Here is a 22417-nt window from a genome sequence, read left to right on the forward strand (position 1 = left end):
TCTCTTTTGACTCTTTTGGTGAAGTCTTTTGAAGAGCATAGGTGTTTGATTTTTAGAAGATCCCAGTTACCTAGCTTATCTTCTGGGGTTTGTGTGTTGATGGTTATGGTTTGTATCCTGTTAATGCCGTGTATTAGGGCCTGTAGTGTTGGTCCTATTTTTTCTTCTATGAACTTTATAGTGTTTGGGCTTTTATTTAGGTCTTTGATCCATTTTGAATTTGTTTTTGTATATGGTGTGAGGTATGGGTCCTGTTACATTTTTTTGCAGATGGGTATCTAGTTTTGCCAGCACCATTTGTTAAAAAGACTGTCTTTTCCCCATTTGATGGACTTTGGGCCCTTGTCAAAGATCAGGTTACCGTAGGTGGATGGATTTACACTGGGTTCTCAATTCTGTTCCATTGGTCAACGTATCTGTCGTTGCACCGGTATCAGGCTGTTTTGACTACCGTAGCTGTATAGTAGGTTCTCAAGTCAGGTAGTGTCAGTCCTCCAACTTTATTTTTCTTCTTCAGTACTGCTTTACTTATTCGGGGCTGAAATTTTTTTTTTTTTTTGGTAGATTCCTTGGTATTTTTCCACATAAATCATTGTGCCATCTGCAAATAGGGTCAGTTCTATTTCTTCCTTTCCCTTTTGTATACGTTTTATTTAGTTTTCTTGCCTTATTGTACTGGCTAGAACTTCATTAACTATGATCTTAATTGTAGGGTTATTTATAGATAGTCTTTATCAAGGTGAAGATGTTCCCCTGTATTCCTAGTTTGCTGAGAATTTTTATTATGAGTGGGTGTTTACTTTTATCAAATAATTTTTCTTCTTCCATTAATATCATCTATTTTTTTTTCTTTAGCCTGATAACATGGTGGATTACATAGATTAGTTTTCTAGCATTGAACCAGCCTTCCATCCCTGTAAGCAATCCCACTTGGCCATGTGATATAATTCTTTTTATATAATACTTGATTCTATTTGCCATTGTTTTGTTAAGGGATATTGATTCTGTATTCAGATTTTTTTCTTAGTATCTTTGACTGGTTTGGGTATCAAGGTAATATTAGTCTCATAAAATGTGTTGCGAATTGTTTTCAATCCTTTTTTATGAAAGAGATCATGTCTAATTTGTGTTAATTTTTCTTAGTTTGGTAGAATTCTCCAGTGAAACTATGAGGGCCTCGAATTTTCTTTTTTAGGAATTTTAAAATCACTGATTCAATATCCTTAATAGTTGTGGGACTATTCAAATTATGTATTTTATATTGAATAAGTTGTGGTAGTTTGTCCTTTTTGAGGAATTGGCCTGTTTAATCTAAAATTTGAATTTTTGTAGTTCATAATGCTTCCTTATCCTTTTGAAGTCTGTAAGTTCTGTAGTGATATTCCCTGTTTGATTCCTGACATTAGGAATTTGTGTCTTCTCTGTTGTTTTTGTCAGTCTTGCTAGAGTCTGCCAATTTTATTGATTTCAAAGAATGAACTTTTTGTTTTAGTGATTTTTCTATTGGTTTTCTGATTTTAGTTTAATTGAGTTCTGCTCACATCCTTATTATTTCCTTTCTTCCTTCCTTTGTCTTACTTTGGGTTTATTTTGTTCTTCTTTTTCTAATTTCCTGAGGTGAAATCTTAGAATATTTATTTGACACTGTCCCTCGTTTCTAATGTAAGGATTTAATGCTATAAACTTCCTTTTCGGCATTGCTGTAGTGTTTTACCACAAATTTTGTTATGTTGTGTTTTAATTTTTATTCAGTTCAGAGTATTATTTTCTTTAAGACTTCTTCTTTGACTCGTATCTAGAATTAAGTTAATTTCCAAGTGTGTCAAGTGTTCCCTTTTATTTTTCTGTTAAGGATTTCTAGTTTGTTTCCATTTTGTCCAAAGCAATACTATCTGATTTCCATTCTTTTAAATTTTTTTTGCATTTTTTTATGGTCCAAGTTATGCTTTATCTTAGTATATGTTCCATGCGCCTTGAAATGAATGCATATTCTGTTGTTGAGTGGAGTGTTCTATAAATGTCAGTCACATCCTGTTGATTGATGGGGTTTTGTGTTCTTTATCCTTGTTGGTTTTCTCTCTCGTTTTTCTATCAATTTTGGGGAGAGGGGTTAAAGTCTCCAACTATGATAATGGATTTTGTCCACTTAGCCTTTCAGTTCTGTCACTTATTACATCTCATATTTTTAATTGAAACAACAGCTTCTGTTATTTAGTAATATACATTTAGAATTGATATATCTGTTTCTCATAATTTTCTTTGCTGTGAAGCCTACTTTATCTGATATTAATGTAGCCACTCCTGCTTTATTTTGAGTGATGTTTGCATGGTATATCTTTTTTCATTCTTTTAATTTCGGCCTACCTATATTATTATATTTGAAGTAAGTTTTTTTGTAGAAAACATACAGTTGGGTCATGTTTTTCTATCCACTCTGTTAATGTCTAGGAGCCCTGGTGGCACAGTGGTTAAGCACTCAGCTGCTAATCAAAGGTCAGCTGTTCTAACCCACCAACAGCTCTGCGAGAGGAAGACATGGCAGTCTGTTTCCGTAAAGATGTACATCCTTGGAAACCCTATTGGGCAGTTCTACTCTGTCTAACAGAGATGCAATGAGTTGGAATCAGCTTGATGGCAGTGGGTTTTGGATTTGTTAATCACTGACTTTTAAAAAATACATGTACACCATTTACATTTAATGTAGGGCTTAGGTTTGCCATTTTATTTTTTGCTCAGTTTGTTTTCTTATTCATTGTGTTCTCTTCTGTTTCTGTTTTCTTTCTCCTACCTTCTTGTGGGTTACTTTTACCTCCTTTTGAATTCCATTTTGATTGATCTATAGTGTATCAAAACCAGGGAACTGTCAGAAATTCAAGCTGGATTCAGAAGAGGATGTGGAATGAGGGATATCATTGCTGATGTCAGATGGATCTTGACTAAAAGCAGAGTATACCAGAAAAATGTTTACCTGTGTTTTATTGACTACACAAAAGCATTCGACCATGTGGATCATAACAAATTATAGAAAACATTGTGAAGAATGGAAGTTCCAGAACACTTAATTGTGCTCATGCGGAACCTGTACATAGATAAAGAGGCAGTCATTCGAACAGAACAAGGGAATACCGCGCGGTTTAAAATCAGAAAGGGGGCACCTCAGGGTTGTATCCTTTCACCATACTTATTTAATCTGTATTCTGAGCAAATAATCCGAGAAACTGGACTATATTAAGAAGAAAGCAGCATCAGGATTGGAGGAAGACTAACAACCTGTGATACGCAGATGACACAACCTTGCTTGATGAAAGTGAAGAGGACTTGAAGCACTTATTGATGAAACTCAAAGCCTTCAGTATGGATTACACCTCAACATAAAGAAACAAAAATTCTCACAACTGGACCAATAAGTAACATCATGATAAATGGAGACAATATTGAAGTTGTGAAAGATTTCATTTTGCTTGGATCCGTAATCAGTGTCCATGGAAGCAGCAGTCAAGAAATGAAACGATGTATTGCATTGGGCAAATCTGCTGCAAAAGACCTCTTTAAAGTGTTTAAAAGCAAAGTTACCACTTTGAGGACTAAGGTGCACCTGACCCAATTCATGGTATTTTAATTCGCCTCATATGCATATGAAAGCTGGACAGTGAGTAAGGAAGACCAAACAAGAATTGATGCATTTTAGTTATGGTGTTGGTGAAGAATCTTGAATATACCATGGACTGCCAGAAGAATGAATACACCTCTTAGAAGAGGTACAGCCAGAATGCTCCTTAGAAATGAGGATGACAAGACTTTGTCTCACTTGCTTTAGACATGTTACCAGGAGGGACCAGTGTTTGGAGGACTTCGTGCTTGGTAGAGAGTCAGCAAAAATGATGAAGGCCTTCAATGAGATGGATTGACAATAGTGGATGCAACAATGGGCTCAAACATAGAAATGATTGTGAGGATGGTGCAAGACTGGGCAACGTTTCATTCTGTCATACATAGGGTTGCCATGAGTTGGAACTAACCTGACAGCACCTAACAACGACAATAGGGTATTACAGTGTATCTCTTTGTATAGTTCTTTTACCAGTTGCTCTAAGTATTACATTACAGTTATTTTCACAGTTATCATTTTACCGGTTCCAGTGAAAGGTAGAAACCTCCCCACCTTTTACATCCCTTTTTATTCCCCATTTATTATATAATTGTCTTAAGTATTTTTTCTGCATACACTGATAACCACATCAGTGTTGTAATTTTTTCTTTAGCTGTCAAACATAGTTAGAAAACTCAAGAGGAGAAGTAAAATCTATTGTATTACTCATGCTTTTGCTCTTTTCGTTGTTCTTTTTCTTGTGTGTTTGCAACCATCACCATGCTTTGTTTCCAGAACTTTTTCATTATCCCAAAACTCTGCACTCATTAAGTATTAACTCACCATTATCCTCTTCCCCCAGTCCATGGTAACCACTAATCTACTTTCTGTCTCTGTGGATTTACCTATTCTAGATACTTCACTAAGTGGGATCGTATAATATTTTCCTTCTGTGGCTGACTTCTTTCACTTAGCATAATGTTTTCAGTGTTTATGTAATAGTATGAATCACAATTTTAGTTTTTTTATATGGCTGAATAATATTAATGTTATGAATGGATAAATAAGATGTGCTGTATATATAGAGAGAGAGTGAGAGAGCACATTTTGTTTATCCATTCATTGACAGACATTTGGGTTCTTTTCACCTTTTAGCTGTTGTGAATAATGCTGCAATGAACATTGATTTACAAGTATCTGAGTAGCTGCTTTCAGTTCTTTTGGTCATATACTTAGGAGTGCAATTGCTGGGTCATATAGTAATTCTATGTTTAAGTTTTTGAAGAACTGCCTGTTTTCCATAGAGGCTATACCATTTTACATTCCCATCAGCAGTGGATGAAGGTTCCAGTTTATCCATATCCTCACCAACACTTCTTATTTTCCATGTTTCTGATAATAGCCCTCCTATTGGGGGTGAAGTGGTATCTCATTACGGTTTTGATTTGAATTTCACTAACGACTAATGACATTGAACTTACTGGCCATTTGTATATATTCTTGGAGAAATGTCTATTCAAGTACTTTGCCCATTTTTCATTGTCTTTTTGTTGTTGAGTTATAGAAGTTCTTTATATATTCTAGGTATTAAACTCTTATCAGATATATTGTTGTGTTGTTGTTGTTAGATGCCATCGAGTGGGGTCTGACTCATAACGACCCTATGTACAACAGAGCGAAACACTGCCCGGTCCTGCACCATCAGATATATGGTTCCTAAATATTTTCTCCATTCTGTAGGTTGTCTTTTTTTCTTTCTTGATAATATTCTCTGATGCTCAAAAGTTTTTAATTTTGATAAAGTCCAAGTTAGCTAATTTTTTCTTCTGTCGTGCTTTTGGTGGCATATGTAGGAATCCATTGCTGGATACAATGCCCTGAAGTTTTACCCCTACGGTTTCTTTTAAAAGTCTTATGGTTTTTGCTTTTTTATTTAGGTTGATGATCCATTTTAAGTTAATTTTCATATATGGTTTGAGGTAGGGATCCAACTTCATTCTTCAGCATGTGGAAGTCTATTTGTCCCAGTACCATTTGTTAAAGAGATTATTCTTTTCTCATTAAATGGGCTTGACACACTTGTCAAAAATTAGTTGCCCATAGATTACTGGTTTATTTCTGGATTCTCAATTCTATTCCATTGGTCTACATGTTTATTCTTGTACCACTACCACACTATTTTAATTACTGTGACTTCTTAGTTTTGAGATTGGGAAGTGTGAGTCCATTAACATTCTTCTTTTTCAAGATTTTTGTTGTTGTTCCTATTTTGCCCTCCCTGCAATTCCATATGAATTAGAGGAACAACTTTTTCATTTCTATAAAAAGGCTGTTGGGATTTTTGATAGGGGTTGTATTGAATCTGTAGGTCACCTTGGGGAGTATCACCATTTTAGCAATATTAATCTTCTAATCCATAAACATGGGATGTCTTTCCATTTATTTGGTTAAATTTGTTCCTAGGTATTTTATTCTTTTAGCAACTATTGTAAATGTGATTGTTTTCCTGATTTCATTTTCAAATTGTCCATTGCTGGTATATAGAAACAACTGATTTTTGCATGTTGATCTCTTACCCTGCAAATTCGCTTAATTTGTTTATTAGATATAATAGCTTTTTTGTAGAATCTTTGGGATTTTTTTATGTACAGGATCATGTTACCTGCAAATAGAGATAATTTTACTTACTCTGTCCAATTTGGATGCTTGTTATTATTATTATTATTATTTTTGCCCAGTTGCTCTGGCTTGAACTTCCAGTATAGTGTTGAAAGTAGTGGTGAGAATGGGCATCCTTGTCTCATTCCTGATTTTAGGGCATAAGCTTTCAGTTTTCACCATTTTATATGATGTAAGCTGAGGGTTCTTTTTAAGTGTTCTTTATCACATTAAGTAATTTCCCCTGTATTCCTAGTTTTCTGAGTATTTTTTTCATTAATGGATGTTTTGATTTTGTCAAATGTCTTTTTTGCATCAGTTGAGATGGTCATGTAGTTTTTTTTTCCTTCATTCTATAATGGAGTGTATTACATTGAGTGATTTTTTTTTGTTTGTTTGTTTTGAATCACCATTGCATTACTACTATAAATCCCACTTGGTGATGGGTGTAATCTTTTTAATATACTGTTGTTTTCAGTTGCTAGTGTTTTGTTGAGAATTTTATGTGTATATTCAGAGGGGATATTGTATGTCATTTTCTTTCCTTGGGGTGTCTTTATCTGGCATTGGTATCAGGGTAATGTTGGCCTCATCAGAATGACTTAGGAAATGTTCCCTCCTCCTCTTTATTCTGTAAGAGTTTGAGAACAATTGGTATTCACTCTTCTTTAAATGTTTGGTAGACCTCACCAGTGAAGCCACCTGGTCCTGGATTTTTCTTTGCTGGGAGGCTTTTGATTACTCATTTCATATCTTCACTTGTTGTAGGTCTGTTGAAATTGTCTGTTTCTTCTTGAGTCAATTTAGGTAGTTTGTAGGTTTCTAAGATTTGCCCACTTCATCTAAATTGTCTAATTTGTTCATATACAATTGTTCATAGTATTGTCTTATAATCCTTTTTAATTCTGAATGGTCGGTAGTAAATATCCCACATTCATTTTTTATTTTAGTTATTTGCACTTTCTCTTTTTTTTCTTTGTCAGCGGAGGTAAAGCTTTGGCAGTATTAATGATCTTGTAAAGAACCAACTTTTGGTTTTATTGTTCTCTATTGTTTTTATATTCTCCTGTTTTGTTTATCCCTGCTCTAATCTTTATTATTTTCTTCCTTCTGCTACTTTGGGCTTAGTTTGTTCTTTTTCTAATTTCTTGATGTTTAAAGTTAGGTTATTTGAGATCTTTCTTTATATGTATATATAGGCATTTACAGCTATAAATTTCCCCCTGAGCACTGCCTTTGCTTCATTCCCTAAATTTTAGTATGTTGTGCTTTCATTTTGCTTCCTTTCTACATATTTTATAATTTCTCTTCTGATTTCTTGTTTGTCTCATCCATTGTTCTTCCTTATATTCCACTATTCCTTCTTTTTTGTCATTTTCTTTCTGTTTAAAGAACTTCCTTTAGCCATTCTTTTAGGTCATTTCTACTGACAACATATTCTCTTGGTTCCTTCATCTGAGAATTTGATTTTTCCCTTCATTCTTGAAGGTTATTTTAGCTGGATATAGAATTCTGTGTTGACAGTTCTTTCCTATTAGCAATTGAAATATATTGTTTCACTTCCTTCAGGCCTCTGTGATTTCTGATGAGAAACCTCTATCATTCAAATTATTTTTTCCCCTACTGGTAAGGTATTGTTTCTCTGTTGCTTCTTTCAATGTTTTTTCTTTGTTTTAATTTTCAGAAGTTTGAGTATGATGTGTCTTGGCATGGATTTCTTTGGGTCTATCCTGTTTGGGATTCATTCATTTTCTTGAATCTGTAGCTTGTGCCCTTTCCAAAATTTGGAAATATTCATCCATTATTTATTTGAATACATTTTCAACCCACCCTCTTCTGCCTCTTTTTCTAGGACTCCAGTGACCAGAGTTTTAGATTTTTTTTAATAGTCCCACAGGTCCCCGAGTCTCTGTTTTTCTTCTTTTTTTTTCTAAAGTCACTTTCTCACTATTGTTCAGACTGGGTACCTCCAGTTGTTCTATCTTCAGGTTCACTGAATCTTTCCTCTGTCGTCTATATTCTTTTGTGGAGCCCATCCCTTGAGTTTCTTATTTCTATTATTGTACTTTTCCGTTCTGAAATTTCCATTTGGTTCTTTTTTATGATTCCTATTTCTTTTTAGGCTTTTTTTTTTTTCATTTCTTTCAAGTGTATTAATGTTGCTTCTTGAAGCATTTTTACAATGGCTACTTAAAAATCCTTATCAGACAATTCTAACTTTTGTATCATCTCAGTGTTTATATCTGTTGGTTGTCTTTTTTTGTTGAATTCAAGATGCTCCTGGTACTTGTTATGACAGAGGTTTTCGGTTTAAAGTGGACATTTTGTTATTGTATCATTATATGCTAGATCTTACTTAAATCTATTATAGCAAGCTTCTTCTGACACATGTTTGGTGGTGTAAGAGGTGCCCTACCTTGTTACTGCTGTGTAGGGTGGGGTATTCCTGCTCCCTACTAGGCCTCCACTGATACTACCTTGGCTGGGAGGATCAGGAGTTCTTGTTTATTTCTCCCCACATGGCCTCCACTGATACTACAGGTGGGTAGCCTCCTTACTGATGGCCGGTGGGGTAATTCCTGACTGTTTTCTAGGCCTCCTTTGACGCAACTCCTGTAGAGAGATAGGATCTACTTTTAACCGCTGGGTGGGGGTGGATGGCCTGGCTTTCTGCATGGAGGAGTAGAAGCTTTTGTTAACTCAGACTTCTCTAGCACCACCCTGGTCTTACCTCTACAAGTGGATGAGGGTGGATGTCTGGGCTCCCCACTCAGCCATTAATGACAGGGTTGGGGATATGGCTGCATTTTTTTTTTTTTTTGTGCTTCTTGGCTGAGATTGTGTGGTTATTGTCTTAATATTTTCTGTCTTGCTATGATACCCCTTTCTTTTGGCTAGCGAGAGCAGGCTTTTCTTAGGAAGTTTTTCGGCAGCCCCGTGTTGTTTCCAGGATAATGGGTTCTTTATCAGCCAATATGGAACATATGACCCAAAAAGAAAACCCAGGGGACTCACCACCATGTCTTTCCTCTGGTCCATAGGTCCCTAGCCAATCTGCTTTCTTTTCTTCACCTTTAAGAGCCTTCTTATATTTGTTTTATATATAATGTCATGGTTTTTAGTTGTACTTATTGGGAGGAATAGGGAAAAGTACTTTTGCCCCATCTTTCCAGAAGTAAAGTCCAAGATTTAACTTTTTAAAGAATCGTTGGTTTTGGGTTTCTGTTGAGTGTATACCTAGGAGTGAAATTGCTGAGTCATAGGTATATGTGTATGTTCAGTTGTAGTCCGTACTGCCAAAACATTTTTTCATAATGGTTGTACCTATTCACACTTCCAACAGTAGTGTATGTGTGTTTCAGTTGTTCTCTGGTCTCACCATCATTTGATGTTGTCTTTTTTTTTTTAAATTTTAAGCCATTGTGATGGGTGTGTAATGATAAAACATCATAGTTTTAATTTGTATTTCCCTGATAGCTATTTAATTCCAGATAGATTGTAGATTCAAAAATGTAGAAGCTTAAACAATAAATATTCAAGAAGCAAATAGTGAAGAGTATTTTTCTGATCTTGTATTAAGAAAATTTTCATAATCAGGACACACAAAGCACTAATCATAAAAGGAATAATTGATAAGTTAAGCTTCATTAAAATTAAGCACTGTTCATCAAAGGCATTTCACATTAAGAATGAAAAAGCAAGCCACAGAGTAACAGAAGCTATTTGCAGCACTTAGATCCAAAAACGTCTCTTATCCAGAATATATAAAGAAATCTTAAAAAACAACAGCTTAAAGCAGACAACCCAGCAGAAGATACACACAAAAAACTTGAACAGGTACTTTACAAAAGAAGATATCCAAATGGCCAATAAACATATGAAAAGTTCTTGTCTTTATTAATCATCAAGAGAAATGCATTTTAAAACATTTTTGCCAAAGGTACAAAAGTAATTCAGTAGAGGGAGAAGTGTTTTTTACAAATTATATTGAAACAATTAGACATTCATAGGTCATAAACAGACCTTGACCTAAGCCTCATACCTATTCAAAAATCAACTCTAAATTGATCATAAAACTACATGCAAATCTATATAATACTTTTGGGAAGAAAACATAGAAAATCTTTACGATCTAGAGTTAGGCAGAGTTCTTAGTCATGAAACCAAAAAGGCACAGTCTATGAAAAGAAAAAAATTAATAATTGGACTTGAAATTAAAAACTTTTGTCTGATAAGGACCCCGTTAAGAAGAGGGAAAGACAAGCCGCAGACTCAGACAAAATATTCATAAATCACGTATCTAACAAAGCGCTCATATCCAGAATATATAAAAGAATGCGCTAAATGCAATAATAAGAAAACAAAGGACTTGAAATGACCCTTCACTGAATAGAACCTACGAATGGCAAATAAGCACAGGAAAAGATGTTGAACATCACTAGCCATTAGGGAAATGTAAATAAAAACCATAGTGAGATAGCACTTCACACCTGTCAGAACTAAAATAAAAAAGAGTGACAACACCAAATACTGACTAGAATGAGGAGAAAGTAGATCTCTCCTACATTGCTGGTGGGAATATAAAATAGTGCAGCAACTCTGGAAAATAGTTTGGCAGTTTGTTAAAAAACTAAACTAAGCTTACACTTACCATATGACACTGTGTTTGCATCCCAGAGAAATAAAAACTTACTTTATTTTTTTATTGTGTTCCAGGTGAAAATTTACAGCACAAATCAGTTTCTCATTCAAAAATTTATACACATTGTTTTGTAACATTGGTTGCAATCCCCACAGTGTGTCAGCACTCTCCCTCTTACCCTTTACACCCCAAGTTCATCCTGTCCATTTGTTCAGGTTTCCTGTCCCTTCCTGCCTTTGCCTTTGGGCAGGTGTTGCCCATTTGGTCTCCTATACTTACTGAACTAAGAAGCAAGTTCCTCACCTGTGTTATTGTTTGTTTTATAGGCCTGTCTAATCTTTGGGTGAAAGGTGGACTTTGGGAGTGGCTTCAGTTTTGAGTTAGCAGGGTGTCCGGAGCCCATAGTTTTGGGGGTCCCTCCAGTCTCTATCAGACCAGGAAGTCTGGTCTTTTTCTGTGAGTTAGAATTTTGTTCCACATTTTTCTACAGCTCTGTCTGGGACCCTCTATTATGATCCCTGTCGGAGCAGTCGGTAGTGGTAGCCGGGCACCATATAGTTGTGATGGACTCAGTCTGGTGGAGGCTGTGGTAGTTGTGGTCTGTTACTCCTTTGGACTAATCCTTCCCTTGTGTCTTTAGTTTTCTTCATTCTCCCTTGCTCCCTACGGAGTGAGACCAATGAAGTATCTCATATGGCCACTCACAAGCTTTTAAGACCGGAGGTGCAACTCACCAAAGTAGGTTGTAGAACATTTTCTTTATGAACTACATTATGCCAATTGACCTAGGTATCCCCCAAGGCCATGGTCACCAGCCCTCAGCCCCAGTAACTTGGTCCCTCAAGGTGCTTTGATGTGTCTAGGAAGCTTCTATGACTTTGCCATGGTCAACTTGTGCTGACTTTCCCTATATCATGTGTTGTCTTTCCTTTCACCAAAGTTAACACTTGTCTATTTAGTTAGTGATTTTCCCTCCCCACAGGTCCCCTCCCTCGTTAACCATCAGTAATTGTTTTTTTCTGTGCATAAACATTTTCTTGGGTTTTTATAATAGTGGTCTCATAACAATATTTGTCCTTTTTGTGATTGACTTGTTTCACTGAGCATAATACTTACCAGATTCATCCATGTTGTGAGATGTTTTGCAGATTCATCATTGTTCTTTATCATTGCATAGTATTCCATTGTGTGTATGTACCATAGTTTGTTTATCCATTCATCTGTTGATGGCTACCTAGGTTGTTTCCAGCATTTTGCTATTGTAAATAATGCTGCAGTGAACATGGGTGTGCATATGTCTATTTGAGTGATGGCTTTTGTTTCTCTAGGATATATTCCTAGGAGTGGGATTGCTGGGTCATATGGTATTTCTATTTCTAGCTTTTTAAGGAAGCGCCATATGGTTTTCCCAAATGGTTGTACCATTTTGCATTCCCACCAACAGTGCATAAGAGTTCCAATCTCCCTGCAGGCTCTCCAAAGTTTGTTATTTTCTGTTTTTTTAATTAGTGCCAGTAATGTATGGGTGAGATGGTATCTTATTGTAGTTTTAGATTTGCATTTATCTAATGGCTGATGATCGTGAGCATTTCCTGATGTGTCTGTTAGCTGCCTGAATGTCTTCTTTGGAGAAATATCTGTTCAAATCCTTGGCCCATTTTTTAATTGGATTATTTGTGTTTTTGTTATTGAGATCTTGAAGTATTTTGTATATATTAGAGATTAGACCTTTGTAGGATATGTCAGCCAAAATTTTTTTCCCAGTCTGTAGGTGCTCTTTTTACTCTTTTGGTGAAGTCTTTTGATGAACATAAGTGTTTAACTTTCAGGAACTCCCAGTTATCTAGTTTATGTTCTGTTATTTGTGCATTGTTAGTTATGGTTTGTAAACTATTTAGGCCATGTTTTAGGCCCCTAGCATTGTCTCTAGCTTTTCTTCAATGATCTTTTATCTTTTTAGGTTTTATATTTAGGTCTTTGATCCATTTTGAGTTAGTTTTGTGTATGGTGTGAAGTATGGGTCCTGTTTGATTATTTTATGGATGGACATCCAGTTTTGCCGGCACCAATTGTTAAAAAGACTGTCTTTTCCCCATTTAATGGACTTTGGTCCTTTGTCAAATATCAACTGACCATAGATGAGTGGGTTTGCATACAGGTTCTCGGTTCTGTTCCATTGGTCAACATGCCTCTCATTGTACCAGTACCAGGCTATTTTGACTACCATGGCTGTATAGTATGTTCTGACATCAGATAGTGCGAGGCCTCTTAACTTTGTTATTTTTCTTCAATAATGCTTTGCGTATCCAGGGACTCTTTCCATATAAAGTTGGTGATTAGTTTTTCCATCTCGATAAAGAATGCTGTTGGTATTTGAATCGAGAATGCATTACAGCTGTAGACTGCTTTGGGTCAGATTGACGTTTTCAGTGTTGAGTCTTCCTATTCACGAACATGGTATGTTTTTCCATTTATGTAGGTCTCTTTTGGTTTCTTGCAGTAATGTTTTGTAGTTTTCTTTGTATAGCTCTTTTACATCCCTGGTTAGATATAGTCCTAAGCATTTTATTTTTTTATGGGCTTGAAGTTCTCTTTGTTGGTGTATAGGAATCCAACTGATTTTTTATGTTGTTATTGTGTCCTGCTACTCTGCTGAATCTTTCTGTTAGTTCCAGTAGTTTTCTTGTGGAATCTTTGGGGTTCTCTATATATAGGATCATATCGTCTGTAAATAGGAATAGTTTTACTTCATCCTTTCTAATTTGGATGCCCTTTATATCTTTTTCTTGCCTTATTGCTCTAGCTAGGACTTCCAGCACAAGTGTTAAGTCGTAGTGGTGATAAAGGGCATCCTTGTCTTGTTCACATTCTTAGGGGTTATGCTTTCAGTCTCTCTCCATTAAGAGTAATGTTGTCTATTGATTTTTATAGATGCCCTTTATTGTGTTGATGAATTTCCCTTCTATTCGTATTTTACTGAGTGTTTTTATCAGTAATGGCTGTTAGACTTTATCAGATGCTTTTTTTGCATCTATTGAGATGATCTTGTGATTGTTTTCTTTAGTTCTATTTATGTGGTGGATTATGTTGATTGATTTTCTAGTGTTGTGCCATCCTTGCATACCTGGTTTGAATCCCACTTGGTTGTGGTGTATTATTTTTCTGATATGATGCTGAATTTGAATTCTGTTGGCTAGAATTTTGTTGAGAATTTTTGCATCTATGTTCATGAGAGATATTGGTCAGTAATTTTCTTTTTTGTTGTTGTGTCTTTGCCTATCAGGGTTATGCTGGCTTCATAGAATGAATTTGGGAATATTCCTTTATTTTCTGTGCTCTGAAATAGTTTGAGTAGTACAGGTGTGAGCTGTTCTCTGAATGTTTGGTAGAATTCTCCAGTGAAGCCATCTGCACCAGGGCTTTTTGTTGTTGTTGTTGGGGTTTTTTGTTTAAATTACCTCTTCAGTCTCTTCTCTTGTTATGGGTCTGTTCAGATTTTCTATCTCAGTTTGTGTTAGTTTAGGTAGACAGTGTGTTTCTAGAAATTTGTCCATTTCCTCTAGGTTCTCAAATTTGTTGGAGTACAGTTTTTCATAGTATTCTGTTATGATCCTTTTTATTTCATTTGGGTCTGTTGTAATGCCCCCATCTTGGTTCTTATTTGAGTTATTTGCTTCCTCTCCTGTTTTTCTTTCGTCAGTTTGGCCAGTGATGTGTCAATTTTGTTGATCTTTTCAGAGAACCAACTTTTGGTCTTGTTGATTCTTTTTATTTTTTTTTCTGTTCTCCATTTCATTTATTTCTCTCTAATCTTTATTATTTGCTTTCTTCTGATGGTTGTGAGCTTCCTTTGCTGTTGTCTTTCTATTTTTTCAAGTTGTAGGGCTAACTTTTTTATATAGGCCCACTCTTCTTTTTTGGTGTGTGAGTTTATTGCTATAAATTGACCACTGAATACTGCCTTTGCTGTATCCCAAAGGTTTTGGTATGATGTGTTTTCATTTTCATTTGACTTAAGAATTTTTGATTCCTTCTTTGATTTCTTCTATTACCCAGTTGTTTTTAAGCAAGGTGTTATTCAGTTTCCATGTATTTGATTTTTTTTCCTTGCTCTTCATGTTATTGAGTTCTACTTTTATGGCATTGTGATCAGAGAAGAAGCTTTGTATTATTTTGATGGTTTGGATTTTATTGAGGGTTGCCTAAAATGTGGTCTATTCTGGAGAATGTTCCATGTTAGTTGGAAAAGAATGTATACTTTTCTGCTGTTGGGTGGAGTGTTCTCTATATATCTGTGAGGTCAAGTTGTTTGACTTTGGCCTGTAGATCTTCTGTATCTTTGTTGAGTTTCTTTCTAGATGTTCTGTCCATTACTTAGAGTGGTGTGTTGTAAGTTTCTTAATATTATTGTCTATTTGTCTTTACAGTGCTGTTAGGGTTTGTTTTATATATTTTGAAGTCCTGTTGTTGGATGTGTATAATTAATTAGGGTTATGTCTTCTTGGTGGATTGTCCCTTTAATCATTACATAATGTCCTTCCTTGTCTTTTACGGTTGATTTTGCCTTAAAGTCTATTTTATCTGAGATTAGTATTGCCACTCCTGCCCTTTTTTTGTTACTGTTTGCTTGGTTATTTTTTTCCATCCTTTTATTTTTAATATATTTATTTCTTTGTGTCTGTGGTGTGTCTCTTGTAGATAGCATATTGATGGATCAGGTTTTTTTAATTCATTCTGCCACTCTCTCTTTACAGGCGAATTTAAGCCATTTACATTCAGTGTGATTATCGATAGGTGTGAGTTTATTGCTGTCATATTGTTCTGTTTTTTTGTTTGTTTGTTTGTTTTCTAGTGCTGACGTTTGCTTTGTTCCTCTTACTTTCCAGTGCTGAGGTCCTTTTGTTTGTGGATTTGCTTTTCTTTTTTATAGATTTTGTATTTACTGATAGTTTATGTTTTTGTTCTTTTTTATTCTGATGAGTAGGTTTGTTAGCTTTCTTTGTGGTTACCTTGAAATTTACCCTTATCTTCTTAATTCTGAACCATTCTTTTATTACTTGATATTGTCTTGACTTCCTCTCTATTTGAAAGTTCTATACCTACATCATTTTTCCCCTTTTATTGTTTTGATGGTCTTGTCATTTACAGATTGATGTCTCTGTTTTCCTGTTTTAAGTCTTTTAGCTTTGTGAAAACATATTTTCTTGCAGAAATCTGTACACAAATGTACATAGCAGCTTTATTTGTAATAGCAAAAATCTGGAAACAATCTGAATGCCCTTCAACTTGTGAATGGGTAAACAAGTTGTGTATCCATATAGTAGAATACTACTGAGCAATAAAAAGGAACAGATGATTGATATACACAACGATATGGGTGGATTTCAAAGACATCATGCTGAATGAAAAAAGTCAATCTCAAAAGGTTCCATATTGTATGGTTCCATTTGTATAGCATTTTTCTTAATTGAGGTACAAATATACACAACAAAACATTCACCAATTCTGTAGTGCCTGGGGTCTTAAAAGCTTGTAAGCAGCCATGCAAGGCACAACAATTAATCTCTGTTCACCTGGAGCAGTAGTGGAAGAAGGAGTGTCAGGAGTAGGGGGAGGATATGGAATGTGTTGCCAATTGCCTCCATGAACAACTGCATCCTTTGCCATGAGACCAGAAGTGGGTGGTGCCCGGCTACCATTACTGAACATTTTGATCAAAGATTCCATAGAAGAATCCTAATCAAAAGGGGGGAAATGACAGAATTTCAAATTTTCATGGAATTCATACTTTCTGGAGCTATGGTTGGTGAATGAACCCCTGAAACTATTGCTTTGAGAAAATCTTTAAAATCTTAAAAATATACACTGAAGTCATATTAAAACTGAACAATAGTTTAGCTTAACTAGTAAAAAAGAATATCTGCCTTGATCATTATGCTTTTTAAGAACTATATGAGATCAGTTAACAACAGCAACTTGAAAGATTAGATAGGAACCTTAGGGGGCAGTGAGTTGATGTTAATGAAGGAGAAACAACTCTATAAAAGGGGGTGAGAATGATTGCTCAACTTGAAAAATGTACATGTAGAGACGGTTGAATTGGTGTATGTTTTGTGAATATTCTCAACAATAACAACAAAATAAAATTTAGAAGAGATAAAATGTAAAAAAAAATTGCCAGTTCAACAGTTTCTGCACACACAATTCAATGACATTGGTTACACTCTTCATGTTGTACAGCCCTTACCCTAATTATTCTACCACCATTAGTGTAAACTCAGTGCCCTTCAAGGAAGAACTCCCTCTTTCCCCATCTCTCTCACCTCTTGTAACCACTATTAAGCTTTGTTTTCTATATATTTGCTTATCTCATATAAGTGAGGTCATACAATATTTATTCTTTTGTGACTGACTTATTTGACTCAGCATAATGTTTTCAGGGTTCATCCATGTTGTGGCATGTATCAGGACTTCATTTCTCTTTATGACTGTATAATATTCCATTGTATGTATGTACCACATTTTGTTTATCCATTCATGTCTTGATGAACATTTCAGTTGTTTCCACCTTTTGGGTATTGTGAAAAGTGGTGCAGTGAACATGAATGTACAGGTTTCTGTTTGTATTCCTTCCTTCACTTTATTTGGGTGTATACCTAGGGTTGGGATTACTAGGTCATATGGTAGTTGCATGTTCAACCTCTTGAGGAGGAACCACCAAATGTTTTCCACAGTGGCTGTACCATTTTGCATTCCCACCAACAAAGGATGAGGTTTCCAATTTCTCTACATCCTCTTTACCACCTCTTGTCCGGTGCCCCCCGCCGTTTTAGTCATTCCCATTCTAATGTGGGTGAGGTGATATTTCATTTTGGTTTTGATTTGCATCTTCCTGATGACTAATGATGCTGAGCATCTTTTCATGTGCTTGTTGGCCATTTCAATATCCTCTTTGGTGGAATGTCTGTTCAAATCATTTGCCCATTTTTTGATTGAGTTGTCTTTTTGTTGTTGAGTTGTTACCTTTACCCATTGCCGTCAAGCCTGTTCTTACTCATAGTGACCCTGTAGGACAGAGTAGAACTGCTCCATAGGTTTTCCAAGGAGCAGCTGGTGGATTCAAACTGTTGACCTTTTGGTTAGCATCTAAGCTCTTAACCACTGTGCCAGCAGGGTTCCTGTTGAGTTGTAGGATATGTATGTGTGTACGTATACACACATATTTTACATATTTTGGATATTAGACCCTTATTAGATAAATAATTCCCAAAAAAATTTTTTCAATCTTTAGGTTGTCTCTTTACTTTGTTGATAAAGTTCTTTGATGAACAAAAGTATTTAATTTTTGTAAGGTCCCAGTTATCTACTTTGTCTTGCTGCTTGTGCTTTTGTTGTCATATCTAATAATCCATTGTTAAGTACTAGGTCAGTTAGCCACACCCCTGCATTTTCTAAGGATTTTATGGTGTTAGTTTGCACATTTAGGTCTTTAATCCATTTTGAATTGGTTTTTGTATATGGTGTGAGGCATAGATCCTGTCTCATTCTTCTGCATGTGGAAATCCAATTTGGCCAGCACTGTTTATTGAAGAGACTCTTTCTTCATTGAATGGATTTAGCACCCTTGTTCAAAATCACTTGAGCATAGATGTTTGGATTTATTTCTGTACTATCAATTCTATTCCATTGGTCTACATGTCTGTTATTATACCAGTATTAAGTTGTTTTGATTACTCTAGCTTTATAGTACGTTTTGAAGTTAGGAAGTGTGATTCATCCTACTTTATTCTTTTTCAAGATTCATTTGTCTATTCGAGGTTCTTTGCCTTTCCATATAAATTGGAGGATTGACTTTTCCACTTCTACAAAGAAGGCTGTTGGAATTTTGATGGGGATTGTATTGAATTTCTAGGTTGCTTTGTGTAATATTGACATCTTAACTATGTTGAGCCTTCCAAACCATGAACATGAGTGTCCTTCCTTTTATTTAGGTCTTCTCTAGTTTCTTTTAGTAATGCTTTATAGTTTCCTGTGCACAAATCTTTCATCTTTTTGTTTAAATTTATTCCTAGGTACTTTATTCTTTTGGATGCTATTGCAAATCACATAGCATTCTTTTTTTTTTCCCACATAGCATTCTTGATATGACAGAATTATAGTAATGGAGTAGAGGTTGCCAAAGTTTAGGTTTGGGACAGGTGTGAGTATTAAGGGATAACACAAGGGAGTTTTTTTTGTGATTCTGTACTCTGCTTGTGGTAATGGTTACATGATTCTATATCTGTGATTAAAATCTCAAGAACTATACCCCAAATAGGAAACCTGGTGGCGCAGTGGTTAAGCACTTGGCTACTATCCAAAAGGTTGGCGGTTCAAACCCACCAGCCACTTTGTGGGAGAAAGATGTAGCAGTCTACTCTCATAGATTTAAGTGTTGGAAACCCTGTGGTGCAGTTCTACTCCATCCTATAGGGTCACTATGAGTCAAAATCGACTTGTCGGCAGTGGGTTATACACCAATATATAAAGTACACATAACAACTGGTGAAATTCAAATAAGCTCTGTACCTGAGTTGATAGTATTATACCAATATCAGTTTCCTGGTTTTCACAACATTTACTACCATTGGTGGAAGCTGTATGAAGAGGACTTGGGAATTGTTGCAAATTATTGTGAGTCTTACTTTTAAAAAGATTATAATAAAAACAACAATAAAGTACCATGAGTTGTCAAGGATCTGGAACAAGTGGAACTCTCATACACTGCTGGTGGAAGTATGAATTGGAATAATCACTTGGAAGAAGTATTTGTTCAGCTTTAAACAGTGTTATATGCCTTATGATCCAGCAATTTCATTCTTAGGTATAGACCTAACAAAAATACTTATGTGTTTTTTCCAAAAGACATGTACAAGAAAGTTTATAACCACACTATATAAATAACAATTCAAATGTTAATCATGCTTTTTTGAGTGTGTACTTTAATGCTCAGTATTAAGAAAATCTAAAATTTATCCTGATTAGTTTATCTCAATCTTGATTTACATAGTCCGTATTGAATAATATTAAAGGTTAAATAATGGTAAAACAATTCTTAATACCAGAATACCAGTTTGGTCACTTTATTTTCCTTTTGGGGGGAAATTAAACAGTTTTATTTCATATTTGTATGCTTTTAAGAACCAAAGTATGTCATTTACTACATCTATACCTTGTAAAAAGGAGCCCTGGTGGTACAATGGTTAAGCACTCAGCTGCTAACTGAAAGGTCAGTGGTTCGAAGCCACCTGCTCCCATGAAGATTACAGCCTGGGAAACCTTATGGGGCACTTCTAGTCCATCACATATGGTCATTATGAATCGAAATCAACTTGGTGGCAGACATCCACAATGTACCTTGTAAATAACTATTATTGTAAATTACACTCCATTACAATTGTTTGTATTTCTGTTGTGTTGTAGTTGGTGGTTTCCATTAGTGCAGTGACCAAATATTTTTTCATGTTTCTCTTCACAGTCTAGCTCAGTACTTGGGATGCTTTAGCAGTTTGATAAACATGCTTATTAAATGCATTTAACTTTTCATTATTGGAAAGATAAGATACCAAAGTTTTGAAGTTTTCTAAAATGTGTCTTTTTTTTAGCCTACATAGTTTATACCATTCAATATACTTGATCATTTTGTATGATGCATGCCATCTTTAGGTTATGTGGAATAGATTTAAATAATTGTAGTAATTTTGGAGCAGGATTTGCCCATAAACTTGTAAATGTCGCCAGTAATTTAAAGAAACCATAGTTTGTTCTCTAAAATGAGTATGTATTATAGGGAAGTATAAAGAAGAAATAATTATTGCAATTTTACTGATCAGATATAACCACTGTTAGCATAGTGTGTGTGTATGTTTTGTTTTTAATGCAGTTGAAGTTACACTTAGTAAAGTTCTATTTCCTGCTTTTTTCACCTAACATAATATCGTGGATATTTTCCCTTTTAATTAAAATTTTCTTATAAGCTTTTTTAATGCTGATGTAATCCATTGAATAACCACAGTGTAATTTAGTCCCATTTTGTACATCATTATTTTCAGTCGTATGCTATTATTAGTAAGTGTGATGGTTATATTTTCTTGCAAATTTGTTCATAGTTCTGATAATTTCTATATATTCTTAGACGTGTAGTTGTAGCTACGAGTTGATATAAAATGAATTTAGTCCCTCTTCATTTTGTACCAAGGTGTTTCTTTAGTGTATAATATGATGGGTATACTAAATTGTAAACTCTTTCCCATTATTTAAATTTAGTGCTTCTTCACAGTCTAGTTTATAATGCTGTATATTTCATGGATATGGTATTTTAGCTATTAGTTTTCTGTCATGAAACTATACAAAATAAGGCTTGATGTAAAAGCAAGTTTATGGTGATTGTTGGGAGCTTATTGTATTCCAGGAGTTTTTTCACTCCAGTAATATAAATTGCCAACAACAAACAAATTATTAAATCAATTAATGTTTAGTCATTCAAACTAAATATTATGCAGCTACCAAGCATGATGTTTACCGAGAAATTTGGGGAAATGCTCATAATATAAACTGTATATACAAATACTGTCTTGACTGTGTAAAACCAAAAATGTATATGCTTAGAAAAAAGAATCCTATAAGGAAACAACCACGATTTGAATGGAGGCTGTTTCTGAGGAGTGGAATTAACTTTTTTTCTTTAGACTTGTTTATATTTTCAAAAAAAGTTATAATAATTTTCATATTAAGTTTTTATTTATATCAAAGTAATATGTGCACATATTTAAAAACACAGTAGTCTTACAAGGCCTAAAATAAATACCAGTCCCCTGACCAATTCTACCCATGATTTCTGCTTTCTGGAGGTAACCAATTTCAACTCTTGGCAATCTGTCTGGCACAGGCAATTCCTGAATTACAAGAGAGTTCTGTTCCTAAGTCTGTCTTTAAGTCTAATTTGTACCTAAGTCAGAACAATTATAGTTCGTATCTAACATCAGTCAGTCAAATGTTTGTTGTAGTATATGGTATATAGTGTACCTTTCTATGCATAAAAAACATTAAAGAAATACTTCCAGATTCACTAAAACATCTTTAACTTAACACACTAATAATAATAATGTTTTGATACACATTGCAAAGTAGTGCCCGTTTGTTATTATTGTATGTACTTTGAATTTTTAATGTAATAGGCTTTTTGGGGGTTGGTTTGTAACTGCAGGTTGTATGTAAGTCAGATGTTAGTAACCTGGGGACTGCCAGTATTTACTTGCATGTATCCTTTGTAAAATGTAGGGTAGGAATTTACCCACATACACTCACAAGCTTTTTTCTCGCTTATTTTCCCAGTATGTTTTTTCATAATATTTGCCTAAAATCAATTTTAATGTTTGCTGTATTGTGACTATGTAAATATTCACAGTTAACGCCATTTAAAATGCTATGATTATTTTTCCTTTTTTTCGTAACCATTTAATTTTGGTGCTTTGTTTTTACCATTTGCT

At 34.9% G+C, this 22417-nt stretch overlaps 1 protein-coding gene across 8 annotated transcripts in view; it reads left to right on the forward strand.

The window, feature by feature from the left end:
• ATRX (ATRX chromatin remodeler) overlaps positions 1 to 22417 on the forward strand; it is a 427573-nt gene that overhangs the window by 354425 nt on the left and 50731 nt on the right. The window lies entirely within an intron of this gene.

The sequence above is a fragment of the Trichechus manatus genome, unplaced genomic scaffold (genome assembly GCF_000243295.1).
Source record: "Trichechus manatus latirostris isolate Lorelei unplaced genomic scaffold, TriManLat1.0 scaffold00060, whole genome shotgun sequence".
NCBI lineage: Eukaryota > Metazoa > Chordata > Mammalia > Sirenia > Trichechidae > Trichechus > Trichechus manatus.